This window comes from Ranitomeya imitator, chromosome 9 (assembly GCF_032444005.1).
Source record: "Ranitomeya imitator isolate aRanImi1 chromosome 9, aRanImi1.pri, whole genome shotgun sequence".
NCBI classification, from domain to species: Eukaryota; Metazoa; Chordata; class Amphibia; order Anura; family Dendrobatidae; genus Ranitomeya; species Ranitomeya imitator.
This window is the reverse complement of record NC_091290.1, coordinates 93,677,011-93,703,427: the sequence shown is the minus strand read 5'-3', so window position 1 is coordinate 93,703,427 and position 26,417 is coordinate 93,677,011. Positions and strand designations below refer to the sequence as shown.

At 44.6% G+C, this 26,417-nt stretch overlaps 1 protein-coding gene across 2 annotated transcripts in view; it reads right to left on the bottom strand.

Moving 5' to 3' along the window:
• SYT9 (synaptotagmin 9) overlaps positions 1–26,417 on the bottom strand; it is a 2,320,100-nt gene that overhangs the window by 828,358 nt on the left and 1,465,325 nt on the right. The gene's annotated exons all lie outside the window — the stretch shown is intronic.

Sequence of the window (26,417 nt, the reverse complement as noted above, 5' to 3'; positions counted from 1 at the left end):
TTTGTAGACCATTTGGTTCAGGCATTCCCAGCACACAGCGGCGGTGATGGTTCTCACATGAGCTGTAAGGGGCAACATTATTATTATTATTATTATTTATTTATATAGCACCATTGATTCCATGGTGCTTTACATGAGAAGGGGTTACATACAAGTTACAGATATCACTTACAGTAAACAAACTAACAATGACAGACTGATACAGAGGGGCGAGGACCCTGCCCTTGCGGGCTCAAATTCTACAGGATTATGGGGAAGGAGACAGTAGGTTGAGGGTTGCAGGAGCTCCGGTGTTGTTGAGGTGGTAGCTTCGGTAGTGATGATAAGGCAGCGGGTCAGTGCAGGCTGTAGGCGTTCCTGAAGAGATGGGTTTTCAGGTTCCGTCTGAAGGATCCGAATGTGGTTGATAGTCGGACGTGTTGGGGCAAAGAATTCCAGAGGATGGGGCATATTCGGGAGAAGTCTTGGAGGCGGTTGGAAGAGGAGCGAATAAGTGTGGAGGAGAGAAGGAGGTCTTGGGAGGACCGCAACATGGCAGAGGTGTTAGAGGTGCACAAATCCAAAGTGGCGTTGGACAGAGGGTTTTTATGACCAGGTTGTGGAGTGATTTTGCAATGACCGCAGACACGACAGGTACTGCTGCATCGATTCAAAGTGACAGGAGACAGCATTTGTCCAGCATGGTTACGAACTAATTTTCCTCCCTTATCGATGTTCTCCCTCACAGGTCATTCCCCTTTGATTACTGGGCATCTAAAATAGACACCTGGCCTGAATTGGCAGAATATGCATTACAGGAGCTCGCTTGCCCAGCTACTAGTGTGCTATCAGAAAGAGTCTTCAGTGCTGCTGGTTCAATACTGACTGAAAAAAAAGGACATGTCTGGCTACCCGAAATGTTGATGATCTAATCTAACCTTCATTAAAATGAACCAATCATGGATTTCAAATTATTTTGCCCCACCTTCCCCTGCTGACACGTAGCTTGCCTGAAAAATGGCTTGCATTTGGCCTCCTTACTGACTGCTCCAATTCCTCCATATGCAGCTGCTGAATGTACACCATGGGCCATTTTTATACTTCCCTAAATGGGCTGACTCTCCCGACAGGGTCGTGGTCACCACTTGGCGTAAGCACCCGTGTGAGTGCCGTTTGCCTGGACAGGTGGGTGTGCCCACTCTTGGGCGACGGCACTGGCACAGGGTCCCTCATAGTACAATGAAGTGTCTCTGACGGTGGTGGTGCACAACCAATGTCAGACACACCGTCATAATATGAGGGGCCCTGTGCCAGTACCGCCACCCACGAGAGAGTGTTCCCCCCCAGCTCGAACAGTGCTCTACCACTTGCAAAACTTACCTCTCCCTGCTCTACCACTGTGTAGTCTGTGCTGTTAAATCCTTCAATGGCACTGCCAATACAAATTTATTGAAATGATAGATAATAAAAATATACAGGGGCCCTGGCCTCCATTTAGACCAGTTAAAACTTTGCGCCAACTACCACTGTCTGCTACTCAGTAGAGGAGCCCACCCCTGTACCTAGCTATGCCACCTGTTTATTTATGAACAATTTTTTGGCAGACATTTAGCCCACTTTATTATTTTGGCCTACTAACTGTGTCAGCCACTCATTACAGTTGTCCTCCACTGAATAAAGCAATGCCGCCTGATTAGTCCTGTTACCAATTTTGAACTGCATTTAGCCTACTTACTTTTTTGGGCCTACTAACTGTGTCAGCCTCTCATTACAGTTGCCCTCCGCTGAACAAAGCAATGCTGCCTTTTTAGTCCTGTTACCAATTTTGAACTGCATTTAGCCTACTTTTTAATTTTGGGCCTAGTAACTGTGTCAGCCACTCAATACAGTTGTCCTCCACTGAACAAAGTAATGCCGCCTGTGTACTCCTGTTACCAATTTTGAACTGCATTTAGCCTACTTTTTTATTTTGGGCCTACTAAGTCTCTCTGCGCCACTCATTACAGTTGTCCTCCTCCACTGAACAAAGCAATGCCGCCTGTGTACTCCTGTTACCAATTTTGAACTGCATTTAGCCTACTTTTTTATTTCGGGCCTACTAAGTCTCTCTGCGCCACCCAATACAGTTGTCCTCCACTGAACAAAGCTATGCCGCCTTTGTACTCCTGTAACCAATTGTGAACTGCATTTAGCCTACTTTATTATTTGGGCCTATCCTCCGTGAAGCCCTGCCCTTGGCCGCACCTCTGCCGCTAGCTCTGCCTACTTCTGCATGCAGCCGGCATGCGGCCTGTGTACCTATCTTTAACATTGGGTACGCAGGTCGTGCTGCTGTATGCGGATGCTTCTGCATGCGTCGTTTTGACGATGCGGCGACCAGCATAGAACGCAGATTGTATCAATTTTTCTTTTTCTCCGCATCGTCAAAACAACGCATGTGGAAGCATCCGCATACAGTGGCATGGCCTGCATACCTAATGTTAAAGATAGGTACGCAGGCCGCATGCAGAAGTAGGCGGAGCTAGCGGCTGAGGGTGGGGCTTCACTGAGGAAATCCGCAGCCCTCCGCAGCTCCTCCAAATGCTAGTGTTAAACTAGCCTAAGAGTTGCAGACTTACACTAACTTTAAGACAAGGATTCTAACCCTCTCTCGGCAGCAGCTCTCCCTACTCTCACTGAAACAGGAAAAGAATGTGGCGAGCAGGGCGGCGCCTGGTCTCTTATACTCAGGATGATGCTGTACTGGGCCGTACAGCCAATCACTGCACGACCACAACAAAGATGGCTGCGGCATTTCATGGCCTGGCAGACAATCCCTGCACCGTGATTGGGTCTCTAAAGTCCGCCAAAACTGCTGGGTGGAGACTGCAGTTACCGCCAAATAATCCTGGAAATGCTCGCTGCTTGCCGAGTACACCAAGCATAGTGATACTCGGGTGAGTAATGAGTAGTGGCAAGCATGTTCACTCATCACTAATAATGACCCAAAGCACACAGCTAAAAACACCCAAGAATAGCTAAGAGGAAAACATTGGACTATTCTGAAGTGGCCTTCTATGAGCCCTCACCAAAATCCTATTGAACATCTTTGAAAAGAGATGAAACATGCCGTTTTGAAAAGCAACCTTCAAACACGAGACAACTGGAGCAGTTTGCTCTTGAGGAGTGGGAAATGGCTCAATCTCACTGGTATAGGTTCATATTCATGTCCTCCACAGCCTATTTATTGCAATGGGGGAACAAGATACTCTTCTATTTCTCCCTGTTGTGCCCCTGTTATACTCCTGTCCTGACAAGGGCAGTACCCAAGTGTGGACCTGCTTGTAAATTGCCCAGGAAAGATGTAACCTCCCTGAAAAATGAAGTCTCCCTAAGGTAGCCTCCCAATGAGCTTCCTCCCCTGTCAAGGGGATTTATCAGGGGAAAAGAAGGGCGAAAAAAAGCCACAAATTTGCTTGCAGTGGCAAGTCAGACTCGGCTGCACTAACTGGTGGTGTCAGTGCCTCTATATGGTGATGAACGGCCTCAATCCTACTCATGTATGCCATCTTTAAAAAGAGGTGGTGGGAAGTTCTATGCTGTCGAGGCATCTGACGTCATTTCATGTGGGCTGATTAATCACTTTGATAAAGGCTAGCATCTTCTTACCAGACTTACGTATTCTAAAATGTAGCCCCTCCTTCTAATCATTATACCACCGTTGTAACCTGGTGGAGATCCCATACTATTGGTGGCGCTTTAAAGAAATACCGATAGTTAGTGGACCAGGTTCAGCGGACCACTTATGCCCATTGAGCCGCACTGCAATTACTGTGGAACACAAGCATGTACAGTGACGGAGCTTCCGGTCACATGACTGCAGGTCCTATAGCCATATCAAAATCCATGTGTAGTTACCGAGTTTATTTATTGATATACTGGCTTATCTTAAAAGATGATGCAAAAAACTCAGTGGACTATATCTGCACTTTGGGCCATCTTGTGAATATTATAAAACAAACCTATATTGAATGACACATTCTGCAGTTACATGACCGCAATTCCTGCCGGTGAGTGTCACTATTTACACACTAAACACAATCGCCACGTCTATTAGGTAATGTACCTAATAGTCCCTATATATAATGATTATAATAACAACCCCACCACCTAAAAATTGTATAATTGGCCGATTATCTCCATTATCCCACAGTGTAAATGCGTCTAAATCGTTACCGATCACTGCTAGTTATTATAATGGTGAAATCATATCAATGACATTTACCGTAAGTACAGCTCAGCTTAATATTGATAATTTGAGTAAAAGAAGTTAACCCAAGAACTTTTTTTTTTTTGAGATTCTTTATTTAAGTTTTCAAATAACATAGACAAATATCAAAACAAATATGCTCACAAATAAATCACAAATTTATGCTGATTCAAAAGAGATTAAGATGCACTTTGAGTAACAGGAAATCAATGCAAATATAGCTAAAAGAAGATAAGTGAGCATAAAAACATGAACAAACTGGTTCAGGCCTAGAAAAGATAGCCTAAAATTGATTTATTAAAACATATAAAATAACTAAAGGCTATAGGGTGTGACGGTAGGAATTAACCCAAGCAATTGATTCGTTTCTGAGGGTGAGGAAGGACAGAAGGCTCATATGGAAGGTAAGTCGGGCGAGTTGGCAAGACAGTCAATATAGAGGGCAGTGGCCACGGCGTCGCATCATAGAAGCTCGGGAGAAAAGGGGAAAAAAAACAGAGGTCGCGCATAGCAAGACATGTCTATAGAGGTAGAGATAAATTCAGAGGGGGGGGCAACCAAATCCTCCAGAGTGGGATGAGAATTTGATCCAAGGAAGCCAAGAGATTTGAAATTTCTCGTGGGAGCGAGTTTGCCAGCTAGAAAGTTCTTCTAAACGAAAGAGATCTTGAACCTTTGAGGTCCATTCTTTCAGCGTTGTGGGAGCTAGTTCTCTTCAGTGTGAAGAAATCAGATGTTTAGCAGCAGCAAATAGAATGGGAAGCAGCTCATGTTTCCCTGGTTTAAAAGTAGTGGAGGGGAGGGAAAGCAATACATCTTGGGGAGTCAGGTCTTGCGACATTAGGCCCATATTTTGTAGAGATTTATTTATATCGGACCAGAATTGTGATAGACCCGGGCTGAGCCAAAAGATATGTAGTAAAGTCCCTCTAGATTGGGAGCATCTCCAACACAACGGAGAGTCCGTTAGCCCTAAGTGATATAATCGTTCTGGTGTTCTGTACCACCTAGAAAGAATTTTAAACGCGTTCTCCTGTAATAAAATACATCTAGAGAACCCGTGGGAGTTAGCAAGTACCTGTTGGGTTTCCCGGGAGGATAGTGTAATTTTTAAATCCGTCTCCCAGGAACAGAAGTATAGAGGTTTAAATTGGTTTGGGGTCTTAAAGAGGTTTGCATATAACTTAGATACCAATCTGGTAATTGGCGATTTCAATCTTATCAGAAATTCAAGCCATAACCAGTCAGGGGGTTGTCTCTCGATTGATTTGAGTTTCGACATGATGTGGCGAATATGGGTTTTCTGAAGGAAGTTGGAGGGTTGTTTTTTCACATTAGACGGCCAATTATCAGTGCAAGGAACTTGTTTGGACAAGAATTGGGAGATTGTGACATTAGGCAGGGAATCCCAGAGACCGAAGGCATGTTTGTAATCGGGGTCCATTAGCCAGGGAGTAACCTTGAGCGGGATATTGTCAAGAAAAAGGCAAGATGGGGGATGGTTTGGAATAAGGATACGTCTAATAGATAGGGTGTTGAGAATTATGTCATCAAATTTATGTTGCGGAGGGATAGTAGATGTCCAGAGATAAAGATCGGCCCCCTTTCCCAACAGGGACAATTCGAGTTGCGTGTTTAAGTTGTCTGGGTTGGGTTTTACTAGGTTTATCCATCTAGCAAGGTGGATTGCTTTGTAGTAGGTGCGGAAGTCAGGCAGGCCGAGACCACCCTCGCCTCTGGGTAGAGAAAGGATTTTTAGAGGAAGTCTAGCTTTTTTATATTTCCACACAAACTGAGAGATCAACTGGTTAATCGAAAGGAAGAAAGAGTTAGGAAGAGTTATAGGTATCATATTCATGATGTAAAAATTTTTTGGAAAGATATAGGATTTTATGACATTTATCCTACCCATCCAGGAGAGATATGGTAGGTCGCATTTTTTTAAGTCTAATTGTAGGTTACCTAAAAGGGGAATGTAGTTATATTTATAAAGGGAGGAAGGGTCAGCCGTTAAATAGATTCCGAGGTATTTTAATTTTTCTGCAGGCCAGTTCAAGGGGGTATCCTTTCACGCAAGAACTTTTTTAAAGACACAGTCTCACACATTCCAATCGATACTTCATCATGGACTAATGTACAAATAGTTAGATATTAATTAGTGTTGAGCAATACCTTCCGATATTTGGAAAAATCGGTATCGGATTGGATCGGCCGATATCCAAAAAATATTGGATATCGCCGATACTGATACCCGATACCAATGCAAGTCATTGGGACAAAAATATCGGAATTGAAATAAACCCTTTCTTTCCTTGCAGGTTCATTCTACATGAAGGAAAACAACTAAGAATAATGCAGGATGTATTGGGGAGGTAGAGGAGACACTAAAGGCATAGAGGTTTAGCCCAATTAAATGGAATAGCAGTTCGGAGTTACAAAGATATTGACTATGTTAAAATTTTTTATATTTTGTTAGATATTTATGTTTCACTACTTCCATGCTCTTCACCTTCTTTTTTACTTTTCCCACACTTTCTTCTTCAGCATCCTCAGCAGCAGCATTTTTTTCATCAACTTCTTCTTCACCTTATTCATCTTCTTCTTCACCTTCTTCCTATTATTCTTTTTTTACATTCTTCATATTCTTCTTATTAAACTATTATTCTTCTTCATATTCTACTTCTTCAACTTCTTCATATTCTTCCTCTTCATCATATTCTTATTTGTGACAGGCATTCCTGTAGTTGATATCTATAATAGTTTGAAGATTACACCTTCCGTTCTGCCTGTCACAAAAGATTTACAACAGGATTTGTCTGCGTTCAGTTTGGCCTGCAGCAGCAAGTTTTTTCCAGGGGCATCACGAGGCAGAATGGACTCACCCCCATACACTGCTTAGTCTTCTTCTTCTTCCCTCTGTCGTGTTATATTCAACCGCTAGGTCTTCCAGAGCTCGTAATGCTATTTGTTCTTCCTCTGTAGGGAACAATTGTAATAATTTGCCATCAAAAAAATGTTTTTTAAAAATTAGTAAGCGAGCAAACAGATGTAGATCCTTAATTGCCAAAAAGGCATCAAATGGTGCAGCTGGTGAGAACGAGAAACCCTTCTCCAAAAGTGCTAGATCTACATCTGTGAACTCATGTGTACTCAAATTAATTACCTTTTTTCCGAAGCGAGTAGACACAGGAGAAAAGTTAGTCCTTCTATACGGATGAAACGTATGTTCCCTTTGGTTACGTCTTGTCTGTCCAGACCCAGATGCCCCCGATATCTCAGAAGCATCTGACATATCACTTATAGAGGAAACTGAAGAGTGTGATGGAGTACGCTTCAACTGTTGGCCCTTTTGTATTGTTTTCCTCCATAAGTAGACATGATTAGTAGTATAGTCCCGATGATCACGGCTCAGTTTATTCAATTGGGTGGTCTGGATTTTTTTGACCACCGCTTCTAGTGTCTTGTCTGTTTGACTATGAAAAACTTTCACTTTTTCAGTCATGTCAGTCACACCAAGTTCATCCTCCATGGTCTGAATTGATGTATCCAATTGGGTCATTAACATCCGATTATGTTCACATAGTAACTGCATGAGTGTCTTTGAACAAGTGTTGCACGCCTCCTCCCATCTAGACACAAATCCATGGTCCTCCACCGGAAAAGTAGGAATAACGTGTACTCTCAACCCTCTCGGTATCATATTTTTACTCAAATATTTTTCCAAAAATGTACAGTTCCACCATAATTTAGTCCTTTTTACTATCATTTTCTGCATGACCAATGCTTGCTCATCCCATCTCCCCTCACCGCTCTGCTGAGTGCTGGACCCCTCTCCCCCAAATACTTGGTCGATGTGTGAGAGCCAAGTCTTTTCCTTGGCTTGAAATTCCATGTCAAGTCCGAATCCTGTGCAAAACACAGCAATATTTAACCATATAAGGCAAACATGACCAAGACACATGATCCCATTTACCTGCCACATATTAACCTTGATCATGTGTCTATTAGGACTAATAGACCCATCATCATATATCACATATGAATACCACCAAGAAAAAGATGATGCAACTGGTCAATTTTTTAGAAAAAAAATCAATATAAACTTTATTAACAACGATTAAAAACACAACATCAGACCAAATTGGGACAGAGAGTGAAACATGGAACAACATATACACTCTGTGTGATACATAGGTGACTGACACAATCACCCGGCACAACAGCCAAATACCAGGTATCTATATATACACGTGTGTTTAGTCCAATATCTGGACCAATACCAGCTGTAGCTGCTATACAAATAATGGCATTATACAGTATCCTGCTATCCTGGCACTATCTGCTGGTATAGCTGAAGCACAAACCCCCGCATAACATTGCTGTCAGAGGTCCCATCGACGACATTTTGCTGATCTGGCAGGGATCATGTGATGATTTACATACTTTTATGAGATCATTGAATGACAACGACCAAAACATCTTTATCACCTATAAGTGTGACACTTCGTCTATAGAATTTCTTGATGTCACACTTAAGAAAGATGTGAGGGGGAAATACAGACTGACATCTATCGCAAGCCCACCTCCACGAACATGTTGTTGCACGCTACATCCTCCCATCCGGGACATATGATCCAATCGGTCCCCACCTGACAATTTCTGCGGTTGCGGAGACTTTGCTCCACAGATAGTGATTTTTTTAAACAGGCGGAAGATCTTAAACAACGCCTTAGGGAGCGGGGTTTCAGTAACCGCATGATTAAAAAAGCGTATAACCGTGCGAGGGGTTCCTCCAGAAATGAGCTACTATATGGTACACGTCAATATAAAAAATCTGGTGACGTAAGATTTGTCACCAATTTTCATTCACACTTCCCGAAAATGAGGAGAATCCTTGACAGGTCGTGGCATATCTTGAAGGCTGACCCAGTTATCTCTAGATTTATCCCTGATAGGGCTGTGATTACAGGAAGGAGGTCGAGAAATTTAAGGGACCGATTGGTCCGTAGCCACTACATGGGTGAGCCGTCAACTACATTTCTGGATCAGTTTAAAAAGACGTTATGGAAGTGCCCCATGCGGCCACTGTGTGGCCTGCTCTAATATGGACCGCACAGATAAATTTAAGAATCAGGAAGGCTCTATGGAATTCAATATTAAAGCGAATATTATGTGTACAAGCAGAAACGTAATTTACTACGCTGTCTGTCCATGTAATATGATCTACGTGGGGATGACTACCAGACAGCTCAAGATAAGAATTCATGAGCACGTGCTAGGGATCGAGGCAGTGGCTACTGCCGAAGATGTGACACTACTTAAAACGATCCCCCGACATTTTAGCAGGTTTCATGGGTGTGATGGTAGACAATTTCGGGTCAGGGGCATCGATATGCTCGACGTCAATATTCGAGGTGGTGGAATGTTTAAAAGGTTGGCTCAATTAGAGTCCAGGTGGATATGGACATTGGGCACAGTGTTGTGAATTCTGTGGCAGAGCTCCCTCCTGTGGTCACAAGTGGTACTTCGGCTGATTCTCTCTGTGAGCTTCCGTTGGTGGAGGAAAGTGGTACTGCGGCTTCTGAGTTTCCTTCCTCAGGTGATGTGGTGAAGTCGTTAGGTGCTGCTCTATTTAACTCCACCTGGTGCTTTGATCCCGGCCTCCAGTCAATGTTCTAGTAATGGACCTGTTTCCTCCTGGACCGTTCCTGTGGCCTGCTGCTCTGCATAGCTAAGTTCTGCTTTGCTATTTTGTTTGCTGTTTTTTTCTGTCCAGCTTGTCTATTTGTTTTTTCCTGCTTGCTGGGAACTCTGGGACGCAGAGGGTGTACCTCCGTGCCGTTAGTTCGGTACGGAGGGTCTTTTTGCCCCCTTTGCGTGGTTTTTGTAGGGTTTTGTGTTGACCGCAAAGTTACCTTTCCTGTCCTCGCTCTGTTCAGAAAGTCGGGCCTCACTTTGCTAAATCTATTTCATCTCTACGTTTGTCTTTTCATCTTTCCTCACAGTCATTATATGTGGGGGCTGCCTTTTCCTTTGTGGTATGTCTCTGAGGCAAGGTAGGCTTATTTTCTATCTTCAGGCTAGCTAGTTTCTCAGGCTGTGCCGAGTTGCATAGGGAGCGTTAGGCGCAATCCACGGCTGCCTTTAGTGTGTTGGAGAGGATTAGGGATTGCGGTCAGCAGAGTTTCCACGTCTCAGAGCTCGTTCTATGTTTTTGGGTTATTGTCAGGTCACTGTATGTGCTCTGACCTCAATGTCCATTGTGGTACTGAATTACCTTATCATGACAGTACTGGAGGCCTAAAGTACTATGATTCTCAATAGAGGGAAAAAAGAAGTTCTGAGACCATTTTTTTTTCTCTGCACTGTGTTTTGCCTTTTTTTTCCCCTAGACATTTGGGTGTTTCAAGACACAGGTGTAGCGATGGATATTAAGGGTCTGTCTTAATGTGTGGACCAGCTCACGGCAAGAGTACAAAATATTCAAGACTTTGTGGTTCAGAATTCTATGTTAGAACCGAGAATTCCTATTCCTGATTTGTTTTTTGGAGATAGAACTAAATTTCTGAGTTTCAAAAATAATTGTAAACTATTTCTGGCTTTGAAACCTCGCTCCTCTGGTGACCCAGTTCAACAAGTTAGGATCATTATTTCTTTTTTACGTGGCGACCCTCAGGACTGGGCATTTTCTCTTGCATCAGGAGATCTTGCATTAAGTAATATCGATGCGTTTTTCCTGGCGCTCGGATTGCTGTACGATGAACCTAATTCAGTGGATCAGGCAGAGAAAAATTTGCTGGCTCTGTGTCAGGGTCAGGATGAGATAGAGGTATATTGTCAGAAATTTAGAAAATGGTCCGTACTCACTCAATGGAATGAAGGTGCGCTCGCAGCTATTTTCAGAAAAGGTCTCTCTGAAGCCCTTAAGGATGTCATGGTGGGATTTCCTATGCCTGCTGGTCTGAATGAGTCTATGTCTTTGGCCATTCAGATCGGTCGACGCTTGCGTGAGCGTAAATCTGTGCACCATTTGGCGGTATTACCTGAGCTTAAATCTTAGCCTATGCAGTGCGATAGGACTTTGACCAGAGTTGAACGGCAAGAACACAGACGTCTGAATGGGCTGTGTTTCTACTGTGGTGATTCCACTCATGTTATCTCTGATTGTCCTAAGCGCACTAAGCGGTTCGCTAGGTCTGCCACCATTGGTACGGTACAGTCAAAATTTCTTCTGTTCGTTACCTTGATCTGCTCTTTGTCATCGTATTCTGTCATGGCATTTGTGGATTCAGGCGCTGCCCTGAATTTGATGGACTTTGAGTATGCTAGGCGTTGTGGGTTTTTCTTGGAGCCCTTGCAGTGTCCTATTCCATTGAGAGGAATTGATGCTACGCCTTTGGCCAAGAATAAGCCTCAGTACTGGACCCAGCTGACCATGTGCATGGCTCCTGCACATCAGGAGGTTATTCGCTTTCTGGTGTTGCATAATCTGCATGATGTGGTCGTGTTGGGGTTGCCATGGCTACAAGTCCATAATCCAGTATTAGATTGGAAATCCATGTCTGTGTCCAGCTGGGGTTGTCAGGGGTTACATGGTGATGTCCCATTTCTGACTATTTCGTCATCCACCCCTTCTGAGGTTCCAGAGTTCTTGTCTGATTACCGGGATGTATTTGATGAGCCCAAGTCCGATACCCTACCTCCGCATAGGGATTGTGATTGTGCTATCGATTTGATTCCCAAAAGGTCGACTGTTTAATTTATCTGTGCCTGAGCACGCCGCTATGCGGAGTTATGTGAAGGAGTCCTTGGAGAAGGGGCATATTCGCCCGTCATCGTCGCCATTAGGAGCAGGGTTCTTTTTTGTGGCCAAGAAGGATGGTTCACTGAGACCTTGTATAGATTACCGCCTTCTAAATAAGATCACGGTTAAATTTCAGTACCCTTTGCCGTTGTTATCTCATTTGTTTGCTCGGATTAAGGGGGCTAGTTGGTTCACCAAGATAGATCTTCGTGGTGCGAATAATCTTGTGCGTATTAAGCGAGGCGATGAATGGAAAACTGCATTTAATACGCCCGAGGGCCATTTTGAGTATCTAGTAATGCCATTCGGACTTGCCAATGCTCCATCAGTATTTCAGTCCTTTATGCATGACATCTTCCGAGAGTACCTGGATAAATTCCTGATTGTGTACTTGGATGACATTTTGATCTTCTCGGATGATTGGGAGTCTCATGTGAAGCAGGTCAGAACGGTGTTTCAGGTTCTGCGTGCTAATTCTTTGTTTGTGAAGGGATCAAAGTGTCTCTTTGGTGTTCAGAAGGTTTCATTTTTGGGGTTCATCTTTTCCCCTTCTACTATCGAGATGGACCCTGTTAAGGTCCAAGCCATCCATGATTGGACTCAGCCGACATCTCTGAAAAGTCTGCAAAAGTTCCTGGGCTTTGCTAATTTTTATCGTCGCTTCATCTGCAATTTTTCTAGTATTGCTAAACCATTGACCGATTTGACCAAGAAGGGTGCTGATGTGGTCAATTGGTCTTCTGCTGCTGTGGAAGCTTTTCAAGAGTTGAAGCGTCGTTTTTCTTCTGCCCCTGTGTTGTGTCAACCAGATGTTTCGCTTCCGTTCCAGGTCGAGGTTGATGCTTCTGAGATTGGAGCAGGGGCTGTTTTGTCGCAGAGAAGTTCTGATTGCTCGGTGATGAAACCATGCGCCTTCTTTTCCAGGAAGTTTTCACCTGCTGAGCAAAATTATGATGTGGGCAATGGAGAGTTGCTGGCCATGACGTGGGCATTCGAGGAGTGGCGTCATTGGCTTGAAGGAGCTAAGCATCGCGTGGTGGTCTTGACTGATCATAAGAACTTGACTTATCTCGAGTCTGCCAAGTGGTTGAATCCTAGACAGGCTCGTTGGTCGCTGTTTTTTGCCCGTTTTGACTTTGTGATTTCGTACTTTTGCTATTTTGTTTGCTGTTTTTTTCTGTCCAGCTTGTCTATTTGTTTTTTCCTGCTTGCTGGGAGCTCTGGGACGCAGAGGGTGTACCTCCGTGCCGTTAGTTCGGTACGGAGGGTCTTTTTGCCCCCTTTGCGTGGTTTTTGTAGGGTTTTGTGTTGACCGCAAAGTTACCTTTCCTGTCCTCGCTCTGTTCAGAAAGTCGGGCCTCACTTTGCTAAATCTATTTCATTTCTACGTTTGTCTTTTCATCTTTACTCACAGTCATTTTATGTGGGGGCTGCCGTTTCCTTTGGGGTATTTCTCTGAGGCAAGGTAGGCTTATTTTCTATCTTCAGGCTAGCTAGTTTCTCAGGCTGTGCCGAGTTGCATAGGGAGCGTTAGGCGCAATCCACGGCTGCCTTTAGTGTGTTGGAGAGGATTAGGGATTGCGGTCAGCAGAGTTTCCACGTCTCAGAGCTCGTTCTATGTTTTTGGGTTATTGGGAGGTCACTGTATGTGCTCTGACCTCAATGTCCATTGTGGTACTGAATTACCTTATCATGACAGCACAGTCCATCCATCTGGACTTAATGAGAGCCTTAGTTTCACCCCGTTTCTCTGATCTCCGCTCTAGGTTTACATGGAACACAATCCATTTTGTTTGTGCATATTTTAAATTGTTTTTATGTTTATCTTAGTCACAAGTATTTGGGGAGACATCGTGGATCATATGGAGTGGCTTATCTAACTATGGTAGCATCGGGATACAGCTTGCGGGGAATTCTTTAAAGGCATGGAAGAATGAATTACATCAGATGTCTCTACATGCGAAGATTATGTTACGCATACTTTGTACCTGTTGTTAGTATATCCTGCCTTTATGTTATGCATGTTAGTATCTCTGTGTTATACGTGTATATATGCGCTGTGTTGCTTTTGGATCATTTTTGATATAATTATAGAGTATGAGGCTGTAAGCGTTATATGCGATCTATCTATATATATATATATATATATATATATATATATGTATATTTGACATTCATTCAGAGTATTAGATACTCTTTACCATGCATCTTGATATATACCATTGGTTTTGGATTTTTATTATATTGCGGTCATCATGCCCCCATACCTTGTACAAGATCCATTTTTTTGTCTCTACAGATCTTGGTTGCGCTTTTTATAGTGTGCTTGTCTTTTATGTTAGTTATGTGCAGATTGGGCACAATGCTCTTTTTTGAGCTATGTGGTTGCGGTCCCTGCCCTGTACGCGCTCGCCGCCTGGGTGCCCGCTGGTTGCCAGTATCTCTACATGGAGGCTGGGTCATGTGACCTTTCCTTCTTGTGACGCCGGCGCCTGCTGTTGCTGCGGTTGCCTCGGCGACACAGCGCGTCACTTCCGGGCCGGGAGCGCAACTTCCGGTGACGTCGTCACCATGCACGCCGAAAGGATACTATTTAAGACCGGCCGTAAGTAGTTCAATCAGGCCCCTTGAAAAAGGATTAGGTCCGAAACGCGCGTCGGGTCAGACGCTTTCGCCCGGACTCCAGCCGTACCTTGGTACCCCCACTATAGAGGTAATACTTTTTGCCGATTATACGGCTTTTTATTGGGACGTCTGACAGCAATGTTATGCGGTGGTTTGTGCTTCAGCTATACCAGTGGATAGTGCCAGGATAGCAGGATACTGTATAATGCCATTATTTGTATAGCAGCTACAGCTGGTATTGGTCCAGATATTGGACTAAACACACGTGTATATATAGATACCTGGTATTTGGCTGTTGTGCCGGGTGATTGTGTCAGTCACTTATGTATCACTCAGAGTGTATATGTTGTTCCATGTTTCACTCTCTGTCCCAATTTGGTCTGATGTTGTGTTTTTAATCGTTGTTAATAAAGTTTATATTGATTTTTTTTCTAAAAAATTGACCAGTTGCATCATCTTTTTCTTGGTGGTATTCATATGTGATATATGATGATGGGTCTATTAGTCCTAATAGACACATGATCAAGGTTAATATGTGGCAGGTAGAGTTGAGCGACCTTGACCTTTTTAGAGTCGAGCCGGGTTTCGCGAAACCCGACTATCTCAAAAGTCGGGTCGAGTGAAATCGGCCGATTATGACGTAAAGTCGGGATCGACCGAAACACAAAACCCAATGCAAGTCAATGGGGCAGCATAGTCGGCAGTGAGTGGGGGCCAGGAAAACACCTAGAGTGCCCATTTTAATGTCAAAACCATCCATTCTTCTTAATGAAGCTTGTCAAGCGTAATTTACCTTATAATAATTGGAAGGCATTTGAAATTGGGGGTCATTTGGCTAAAGTTGTGGTGGGTAGGGCTGGTTCAAGTAATTAGTGGGCCCAGGAAATCTGGACCACGTCACGGCAGTGGAGCAGGGAGAGGTAAGTATTTCAACTTTGCAAGTGCTGTGAACCTGAGCAAGCAGGGGGGGCCCACTCGTTGGCATTGGCACTGGCACAGGGCCCCTCAAAGTACAGCGGTGTGTTTGCACGGCGGGGGCGCCTCCCACCGGCAGCAACACTTTTGCGTACTATGAGAGGCCCTGTGCCAGTGACGTCGCCAACTAGTATTCCTCCCCCCACCTGATGAAGGAACCTGCACTTTCATCTGCACCTTCCTCTTTGTCCCCGTGTAAGGTGGTATGGTATGCGGGAAGGGGGACCTGACTTTCAGCAGGGTCACAATCTTGCAGTGTAGCGTGCACGGGAAATGTTGCGTTATGGGTCAATGTACAAGCAGACTCATCTATCACTGGCTGGGCAATGGGCAGGATGAGGAGGAAACACAGATATAGGCCCAAAGAATAAAGTGGGCTAAATGCAGTTCAAAATTGGTAACACAGGACTAATCAGGGGGCATTGCAGTGGAGGACAACTGGAATGAGAGGCTGACACAGAGAGTAGGCCCAAATCAGTAAGTAGTCGAAATGCAGTTCAAAATTGGCAACAGTGGTAAACAGGCGGCACAGCTTTGTTCAGTGGAGGGGAACAGCAAGGAGTGGCAGACACCGATAGTAGGCCCCAACCCAACTAGTAGGCCAAATGCAGTCTAACATTAACAACTACTTAACGAGCGCCTGAAAACGGAATTTCAGGACAGGAAACCAGGAGAACAGCAAGGAGCGGCAGACACTGTTAGTAGGCCCCAAACCAACTAGTACGCCAAATGCAGTTGTTCCATTTAACCACAATTTAACGAGAGCCTGAAGATAGAAGCTCAGGAAAGGCAACCTGGAGAACACTTTGGAGTGGAACACACCATCTCTCTCCACCCCATACCCATTTTGTAGGCCTAATGCTGTGTAGTTTTCTACAACTACTAAACGAGAGTCGGAAGACCGAAGCAATGGCAAGGCAACCTGGGGAACACCTTGGAGTGTAACACACCATCTCTCTCCACCCGATACCCATTTTGTAGGCCTAATGCAGTGTAGTTTTCTACAACTACTAAACGAGAGTCGGAAGATCGAAGCAATGGCGAGGAAACCTGGAGAACACCTTGGAGTGTAACACACCATCTCTCTCCACCCCATACCCATTTTGTAGGCCTAATGCTGTGTAGTTTTCTACAACTACTAAACGAGAGTCGGAAGACCGAAGCAATGGCAAGGCAACCTGGGGAACACCTTGGAGTGTAACACACCATCTCTCTCCACCCGATACCCATTTTGTAGGCCTAATGCAGTGTAGTTTTCTACAACTACTAAACGAGAGTCGGAAGACCGAAGCAATGGCAAGGCAACCTGGGGAACACCTTGGAGTGTAACACACCATCTCTCTCCACCCGATACCCATTTTGTAGGCCTAATGCAGTGTAGTTTTCTACAACTACTAAACGAGAGTCGGAAGATCAAAGCAATGGCGAGGAAACCTGGAGAACACCTTGGAGTGTAACACACCATCTCTCTCCACCCCATACCCATTTTGTAGGCCTAATGCTGTGTAGTTTTCTACAACTACTAAACGAGAGTCGGAAGATCGAAGCAATGGCAAGGCAACCTGGGGAACACCTTGGAGTGTAACACACCATCTCTCTCCACCCGATACCCATTTTGTAGGCCTAATGCAGTGTAGTTTTCTACAACTACTAAACGAGAGTCGGAAGATCGAAGCAATGGCAAGGAAACCTGGAGAACACCTTGGAGTGTAACACACCATCTCTCTCCACCCCATACCCATTTTGTAGGCCTAATGCTGTGTAGTTTTCTACAACTACTAAACGAGAGTCGGAAGACCGAAGCAATGGCAAGGCAACCTGGGGAACACCTTGGAGTGTAACACACCATCTCTCTCCACCCGATACCCATTTTGTAGGCCTAATGCAGTGTAGTTTTCTACAACTACTAAACGAGAGTCGGAAGACCGAAGCAATGGCAAGGCAACCTGGGGAACACCTTGGAGTGTAACACACCATCTCTCTCCACCCCATACCCATTTTGTAGGCCTAATGCAGCCTACTTTCCGACAACTACTAAACGAGAGCATGAAGATCGAAGCTCAGGAAAGGCAACCTGGGGAACACCTTGGAGTGTAACACACCCTCTCTCTACACCACGGAAGGGCTGATTCTTAGGAAGGAAGGCTGTCGGAAAGAAGCAGGGCGCGTCGGAGGGTGATTATATTCTTATTAGGTATATACTCACCCTCGGACGCGCCCTGCTTCTTTATTTGTAATGAATGTTTATTTGCAATGTGGTTTTGACTTACTCTATTTTTTTGGTAAATAATGATTTTATTATTTTCATTGTTTTGCATCTTCTTGGCAATAATATAAAGAAGACGCGACAGGACAACACTCGGTGGATGCCATATCTGTGTTTTAAATTGAAAAAAACTTTCAGTTAACTACTTGCAGGAGAAAGTTATTGTAGCTGGTGGCCATTTTTAGTACTGTACCAGATTTTTGTTGTATGTGTTTGTTTTTAATGTTAAAATGTCTGCATTTGATATCTCTCCAGTATTTTCTTTTTTATAAGCAAAATACTTATTTTTATATTTTCTGATGTTGGTTCAAGGGGTACACGGGCAGCAGTAGACAGGTCAGTGGAGGCCTAGTGGAAGGAGGGACCGCAGACAGGCTTCGAAGCCCTAACATAATAAATTGGCCTGGCTGTAGGCAATTTACAATTGGTTCCAGGGGAACACGGGCGGCAGTAGACAGGTCAGTGGAGGCCTAGTGGAAGGAGTGACCGCAGACAGGCTTCGAAGGCCTAACATAAGAAAAATGTCAATACAATGATATTGACAGTGCCAGGCATTGAAGGATGTCAGCGCATAGACTAAACATTGGTGGAGCTGTGAGAGAAAATTTTGCAAGTGGTAGAGCACTGTTTGACCTGGGGGGGGGGACTGTCTTGTGGCCGGCGGTACAGGCCCAGGGCCCCTCATATTACAACGGTGTGTCTGACGTTGGGTGCGCACCACCACCGCCAGACACTTTATTGTACTATGAGGGACCTAGTGGCAGTGCCGTCGACCAAAAGCGGGCACACCCACCTCTTCAGACAAACAGTACTCTCACGGGTGCTGGCGCCAAGTGGCGATACCACGGCCCCGTGTGGGGACTTTGGCCATTTAGGGAGGTGTTAACATGTCGGATGCTGGACAATCAGGTGCTGCAAATTACAAGATTGGAAAAGTCGTTCAGAATAGTCCACAGGCAAGACCTTTACATAGGAAAGCTAGGTGTCAGCCGGGCAAGGTGGGGCAAAAGATTTCGAAATCCAGTTGTGGTTCATTTTAATGAAGGTTAGATCATCTACATTTTGGGTAGCCACACGAGTCCTTTTTTCTGTTAGTATTGAACCTGCAGCACTGAATACTCTTTCTGATAGGACACTAGCTGCCAGGCAAGCAAGCTCCTGCAATGCATATTCTGCCAATTCTGGCCAGGTGTCTAATTTTGATGCCCAGTAATCAAATGGGAATGACGGTTGAGGGAGAACGTCGATAAGGGATGAAAAATAGTTAGTAACCATACTGGACAAATGTTGTCTCCTGTCACTTTGAATTGATGCTGCAGTACCTGTCCTGTCTGCGGTCATAGCAAAATCACTCCACAACCTGGTCAGAAAACCGACACTTCTGATTTCTGCCCCTCTAACACCTCTGGTCTGCTGGCCCCTGCAGCTCGTGTTAGAACGATCACGGGTGCTGTGTGCAGGGAATGCCAGAAGCAAACGGTCAACAAGAGTTGATTGTTTGGTTGCTAATATTAGTTCCAAGTTCTCATGTGGCATTATATTTTGCAATTTGCCTTTATAGCGAGGATCAAGGAGGCAGGCCAACCAGTAATCGTCATCGTTCATCATTTTTGTTATGCGTGTGTCCCTTTTGAGGATACGTAAGGCATAATCTGCCATGTGGGCCAAAGTTCCAGTTCTCAAATCTGTGGTTGTGCTTGGTTGAGGGGCAGTTTCAGGCAAATCCACGTCACTTGTGTCCCTCCAAAAACCAGAACCCGGCCTTGCCGCGCCAGCAATTTCCACTGGCCCCGGAAAAGCTTCCTCATTAAAAATATAATCATCCCCATCATCCTCCTCGTCCTCCTCCTCCTCTTCGCCCGCTACCTCGTCCTGTACACTGCCCTGGCCAGACAATGGCTGACTGTCATCAAGGCTTTCCTCTTCCTCAGCTGCAGACGCCTGATCCTTTATGTGCGTCAAACTTTGCATCAGCAGACGCATTAGGGGGATGCTCATGCTTATTATGGCGTTGTCTGCACTAACCAGCCGTGTGCATTCCTCAAAACACTGAAGGACTTGACACATGTCTTGAATCTTCGACCACTGCACACCTGACAACTCCATGTCTGCCATCCTACTGCCTGCCCGTGTATGTGTATCCTCCCACAAAAACATAACAGCCCGCCTCTGTTCACACAGTCTCTGAAGCATGTGCAGTGTTAAGTTCCACCTTGTTGCAACGTCTATGATTAGGCGATGCTGGGGAAGGTTCAAAGAACGCTGATAGGTCTGCATACGGCTGGAGTGTACGGGCGAACGGCGGATATGTGAGCAAAGTCCACGCACTTTGAGGAGCAGGTCGGATAACCCCGGATAACTTTTCAGGAAGCACTGCACCACCAGGTTTAAGGTGTGAGCCAGGCAAGGAATGTGTTTCAGTTGGGAAATGGAGATGGCAGCCATGAAATTCCTTCCGTTATCACTCACTACCTTGCCTGCCTCAAGATCTACAGTGCCCAGCCACGACTGCGTTTCTTTCTGCAAGAACTCGGACAGAACTTCAGCGGTGTGTCTGTTGTCGCCCAAACACTTCATAGCCAATACAGCCTGCTGACGTTTGCCAGTAGCTGCCCCATAATGGGAGACCTGGTGTGCAACAGTGGCAGCTGCGGATGGAGTGGTTGTGCGACTGCGGTCTGTGGACGAGGTCTCGCTTCTGCAGGAGGACGAGGAGGAGGAGGAGGGGGTGCGAATGGCTACAGCCAACTGTTTCCTAGACCGTGGGCTAGGCAGAACTGTCCCAAACTTGCTGTCCCCTGTGGACCCTGCATCCACCACATTTACCCAGTGTGCCGTGATGGACACGTAACGTCCCTGGCCATGCCTACTGGTCCATGCATCTGTTGTCAGGTGCACCTTTGTGCTCACAGATTGCCTGAGTGCATGGACGATGCGCTCTTTAACATGCTGGTGGAGGGCTGGGATGGCTTTTCTGGAAAAAAAGTGTCGACTGGGTAGCTCGTAGCGTGGTACAGCGTAGTCCATCAGGGCTTTGAAAGCTTTGCTTTCAACTAACCGGTAGGGCATCATCTCTAACGAGATTAGTCTAGCTATGTGGGCATTCAAACCCTGTGTACGCGGATGCGAGGCTAAGTACTTCCTTTTTCTAACCATAGTCTCATGTAGGGTGAGCTGGACTGGAGAGCTGGAGATCGTGGAACTAGCGGGGGTGCCGGTGGACATGGCAGACTGAGAGACGGTGGGAGATGGTATTGTTGCCGCCGGTACCCTAGATGCAGTGTTTCCTACTACGAAACTGGTGATTCCCTGACCCTGACTTCTTTGGCCTGGCAAAGAAACCTGCACAGATACTGCAGGTGGTGCAGAAAATGGTGGCCCTACACTGCCGGAAGGGATGTTGCGTTGATGACTAGCTTCATTGGCCGAGGGTGCTACAACCTTAAGGGACGTTTGGTAGTTAGTCCAAGCTTGCAAATGCATGGTGGTTAAATGTCTATGCATGCAACTTGTATTGAGACTTTTCAGATTCTGCCCTCTGCTTAAGGTAGTTGAACATTTTTGACAGATGACTTTGCGCTGATCAATTGGATGTTGTTTAAAAAAATGCCAGACTGCACTCTTTCTAGCATCGGATACCTTTTCAGGCATTGCAGACTGAGCTTTAACCGGATGGCCACGCTGTCCTCCAACAGGTTTTGACTTTGCCACGCGTTTTGGGCAAGATACGGGCCCGGCAGATGGAACCTGTTGCGATGTTGATGCCTGCTGCGGCCCCTCCTCCTCCGCTTCAGAACTGCTGCCGCCTGCACCCTGTTCCCCCAATGGCTGCCAATCGGGGTCAAGAACTGGGCCATCTATTACCTCTTCTTGTAGCTCGTGTGCAACTTCGTCTGTGTCACCTTGTCGGTCGGTGGTATAGCGTTCGTGATGGGGCAACATAGTCTCATCAGGGTCTGATTCTTGATCAGCACCCTGCGAGGGCAATGTTGTGGTCTGAGTCAAAGGACCAGCATAGTAGTCTGGCTGTGGCTGTGCATCAGTGCACTCCATGTCAGATTCAACTTGTAATGGGCATGGACTGTTAACTGCTTCACTTTCTAAGCCAGGGACGGTATGTGTAAAGAGCTCCATGGAGTAACCCGTTGTGTCGCCTGCTGCATTCTTCTCTGTTGTTGTTTTTGCTGAAGAGGACAAGGAAGCGACTTGTCCCTGACCGTGAACATCCACTAACGACGCGCTGCTTTTACTTTTACCAGTTTCACGAGAGGAGGCAAAAGAGCTAGAGGCTGAGTCAGCAAGATAAGCCAAAACTTGCTCTTGCTGCTCCGGCTTTAAAAGCGGTTTTCCTACTCCCAGAAAAGGGAGCGTTCGAGGCCTTGTGTAGCCAGACGACGAACCTGGCTCCACAGCTCCAGACTTAGGTGCAATATTTTTTTTCCCACGACCACCTGATGCTCCACCACTACCACTACCCTCATTACCAGCTGACAATGAACGCCCCCGGCCACGACCTCTTCCACCAGACTTCCTTATTGTTTTAAAAACGTTACCAAACTAACGGTATTTGTTGCAGTCACACAACTTACACGGTGAGCTATAACTTCAGTATGATTTAGCTACCCCTTTACAGGTGGGTGAGACCACAACGAAAATCAGGCACAATGTTACACACTCTGTTGTTGGTGGCAACAAATGAGAGAGATGCCACACACGCAGGACTGTCACTGAAGCGCAAATGTAAATATTAATCTCCCACTGATTTGTGTTTTTTTTTTAAAAAGGAGACTTTAGAAAAAAAAAATGTTTTTTTAAGGAAGAATTTATAAACCAAATAAAATGAAATGATTTTTTCAGGGAGAATTTAGAAAACAAATAAAACATAAAATAGCCTTTCTAGGGCCCAGTGAGTGAGAGAGGACGCACACAGGAGTCAGGAGTGGCACACAAGCCCAGAGGCCAATATTTATCTCCCACTGATTGATTTAGTGATTTTTTCAGGTAGATTTTGGAACCCAAATCAAGCAAAAAAATTAATAGGCTTTCTATGGCCCACAATTGGAGAGAGAGAGATGGCACACCCAGGAGTCAAGACTGGCACACAAGCAGAAAGGGCAATATTAATCTCCCACTGATTTGATTTTTTTTTTTTTTTTTCAGGGAGACTTTAGAAAAAAAAATACAAAGAAATGAATTTTTCAGGAAGAATTTAGAAACAAAATAAAATAAAATGATTGTTTCAGGGAGAATTTAGAAAACAAATAAAAAAAAAATAGGCTTTGTAGGGCCCACTGAGTGAGAGAGGACGCACACAGGAGTCAGGAGTGGCACACAAGCCCAGAGGCCAATATTTATCTCCCACTGATTGATTTAGTGATTTTTTCAGGTAGATTTTGGAACCCAAATCAAGCAAAAAAATTAATAGGCTTTCTATGGCCCACAATTGGAGAGAGAGAGATGGCACACCCAGGAGTCAAGACTGGCACACAAGCAGAAAGGGCAATATTAATCTCCCACTGATTTGATTTTTTTTTTTTTTTCAGGGAGACTTTAGAAAAAAAAAATACAAAAAAAATGATTTTTTTCAGGAATAATTTAGAAGCCAAATAAAATAAAATGATTTTTTCAGGGAGAATTTAGAAAACAAATAAAACAAAAAATAGGCTTTCTAGGGCCCACTGAGTGAGAGAGGACGCACACAGGAGTCAGGAGTGGCACACAAGCCCAGAGGCCAATATTTATCTCCCACTGATTGATTAAGTGATTTTTTCAGGTAGATTTTGGAACCCAAATCAAGCAAAAAAATTAATAGGCTTTCTATGGCCCACAATTGGAGAGAGAGAGATGGCACACCCAGGAGTCAAGACTGGCACACAAGCAGAAAGGGCAATATTAACCCCTTCATGACCCAGCCTATTTTGACCTTAAAGACCTTGCCGTTTTTTGCAATTCTGACCAGTGTCCCTTTATGAGGTAATAACTCAGGAACGCTTCAACGGATCCTAGCGGTTCTGAGATTGTTTTTTCGTGACATATTGGGCTTCATGTTAGTGGTAAATTTAGGTCAATAAATTCTGCGTTTATTTGTGATAAAAACGGAAATTTGGCGAAAATTTTGAAAATTTCGCAATTTTCACATTTTGAATTTTTATTCTGTTAAACCAGAGAGATATGTGACACAAAATAGTTAATAAATAACATTTCCCACATGTTTACTTTACATCAGCACAATTTTGGAAACAAAATTTTTTTTTGTTATGAAGTTATAAGGGTTAAAATTTGACCAGCGATTTGTCATTTTTACAACGAAATTTACAAAACCATTTTTTTTAGGGACCACCTCACATTTGAAGTCAGTTTGAGGGGTCTATATGGCTGAAAATACCCAAAAGTGACACCATTCTAAAAACTGCACCCCTCAAGGTACTCAAAACCACATTCAAGAAGTTTATTAACCCTTCAGGTGCTTCACAGCAGCAGAAGCAACATGGAAGGAAAAAATGAACATTTAACTTTTTAGTCACAAAAATTATCTTTTAGCAACAATTTTTTTATTTTCCCAATGGTAAAAGGAGAAACTGAACCACGAAAGTTGTTGTCCAATTTGTCCTGAGTACGCTGATACCTCATATGTGGGGGTAAACCACTGTTTGGGCGCACGAAAGGGCTTGGAAGGGAAGTAGCGCCATTTGACTTTTTGAATCAAAAATTGGCTCCACTCTTTAGCGGACACCATGTCACGTTTGGAGAGCCCCCGTGTGCCTAAAAATTGGAGCTCCCCCACAAGTGACCCCATTTTGGAAACTAGACGCCCCAAGGAACTTATCTAGATGCATAGTGAGCACTTTGAACCCCCAGGTGCTTCACAAATTAATCCGTAAAAATGAAAAAGTACTTTTTTTTCACAAAAAAATTCTTTTAGCCTCAATTTTTTCATTTTCACATGGGCAACAGGATAAAATGGATCCTAAAATGTGTTGGGCAATTTCTCCTGAGTACACCAATACCTCACATGTGGGGGTAAACCACTGTTTGGGCACATGGTAAGGCTCGGAAGGGAAGGAGCGCCATTTGACTTTTTGAATGAAAAATTATTTCCATCGTTAGCGGACACCATGTCGCGTTTGGAGAGCTCCTGTGTGCCTAAACATTGGCGCTCCCCCACAAGTGACCCCATTTTGGAAACTAGACCCCCCAAGGAACTTATTTAGATGCCTAGTGAGCACTTTAAACCCTCAGGTGCTTCACAAATTGATCTGTAAAAATGAAAAAGTACTTTTTTTCACAAAAAAATTCTTTTCGCCTCAATTTTTTCATTTTCACATGGGCAGTAGGGTAAAATGGATCATAAAATTTGTTGGGCAATTTCTCCCGAGTACGTCGATACCTCATATGTGGGGGTAAACCACTGTTTGGGCACTCGGCAGGGCTCGGAAGGGAAGGCGCGCCATTTGACTTTTTGAATGGAAAATTAGCTCCAATTGTTAACGGACACCATGTCGCATTTGGAGAGCCCCTGTGTGCCTAAACATTGGAGCTCCCCCACAAGTGACCCCATTTTGGAAACTAGACCCCCCAAGGAACTTATCTAGATGCATATTGAGCACTTTAAACCCCCAGGTGCTTCACAGAAGTTTATAACGCAGAGCCATGAAAATAAAAAATAATTTTTCTTTCCTCAAAAATGATTTTTGGAAATTGGACCCCAAATATTGTTGTCCTGTTTGTCCTGAGTACGCAGATACCCAATATGTGGGGGTAAACCACTGTTTGGGCGCACGGCAGGGCTCGGAAGGGATGGCACGCCATTTGGCTTTTTAAATGGAAAATTAGCTCCAATCATTAGCGGACACCATGTCACGTTTGGAGAGCCCCTGTGTGCCTAAACATTGGAGATCCCCCAGAAATGACACCATTTTGGAAACTAGACCCCCAAAGGAACTAATCTAGATGTGTGGTGAGGACTTTGAACCCCCAAGTGCTTCACAGAAGTTTATAACGCAGAGCCATGAAAAAAAAAAAAAAATTATTTTCTCAAAAATGATCTTTTAGCCTGCAATTTTTTATTTTCCCAAGAGTAACAGGAGAAATTTGACCCCAAAAGTTGTTGTCCAGTTTCTCCTGAGTACGCTGATACCCCATATGTGGGGGTAAATCACTGTTTGGGCACATGCCAGGGCTCGGAAATGAAGTAGTGACGTTTTGAAATGCAGACTTTGATGGAATGCTCTGTGGGCGTCACGTTGCGTTTGCAGAGCCCCTGATGTGGCTTAACAGTAGAAACCCCCCACAAGTGACCCCATTTTGGAAACTAGACCCCCAAAGGAACTTATCTAGATGTGTGGTGAGCACTTTGAACCCCCAAGTGCTTCATAGAAGTTTATAATGCAGAGCCGTGAAAATAATAAATACGTTTTCTTTCCTCAAAAATAATTATTTAGCCCAGAATTTTTTATTTTCCCAAGGGTTACAGAAGAAACTGGACCCCAAAAGTTGTTGTCCAGTTTCTCCTGAGTACG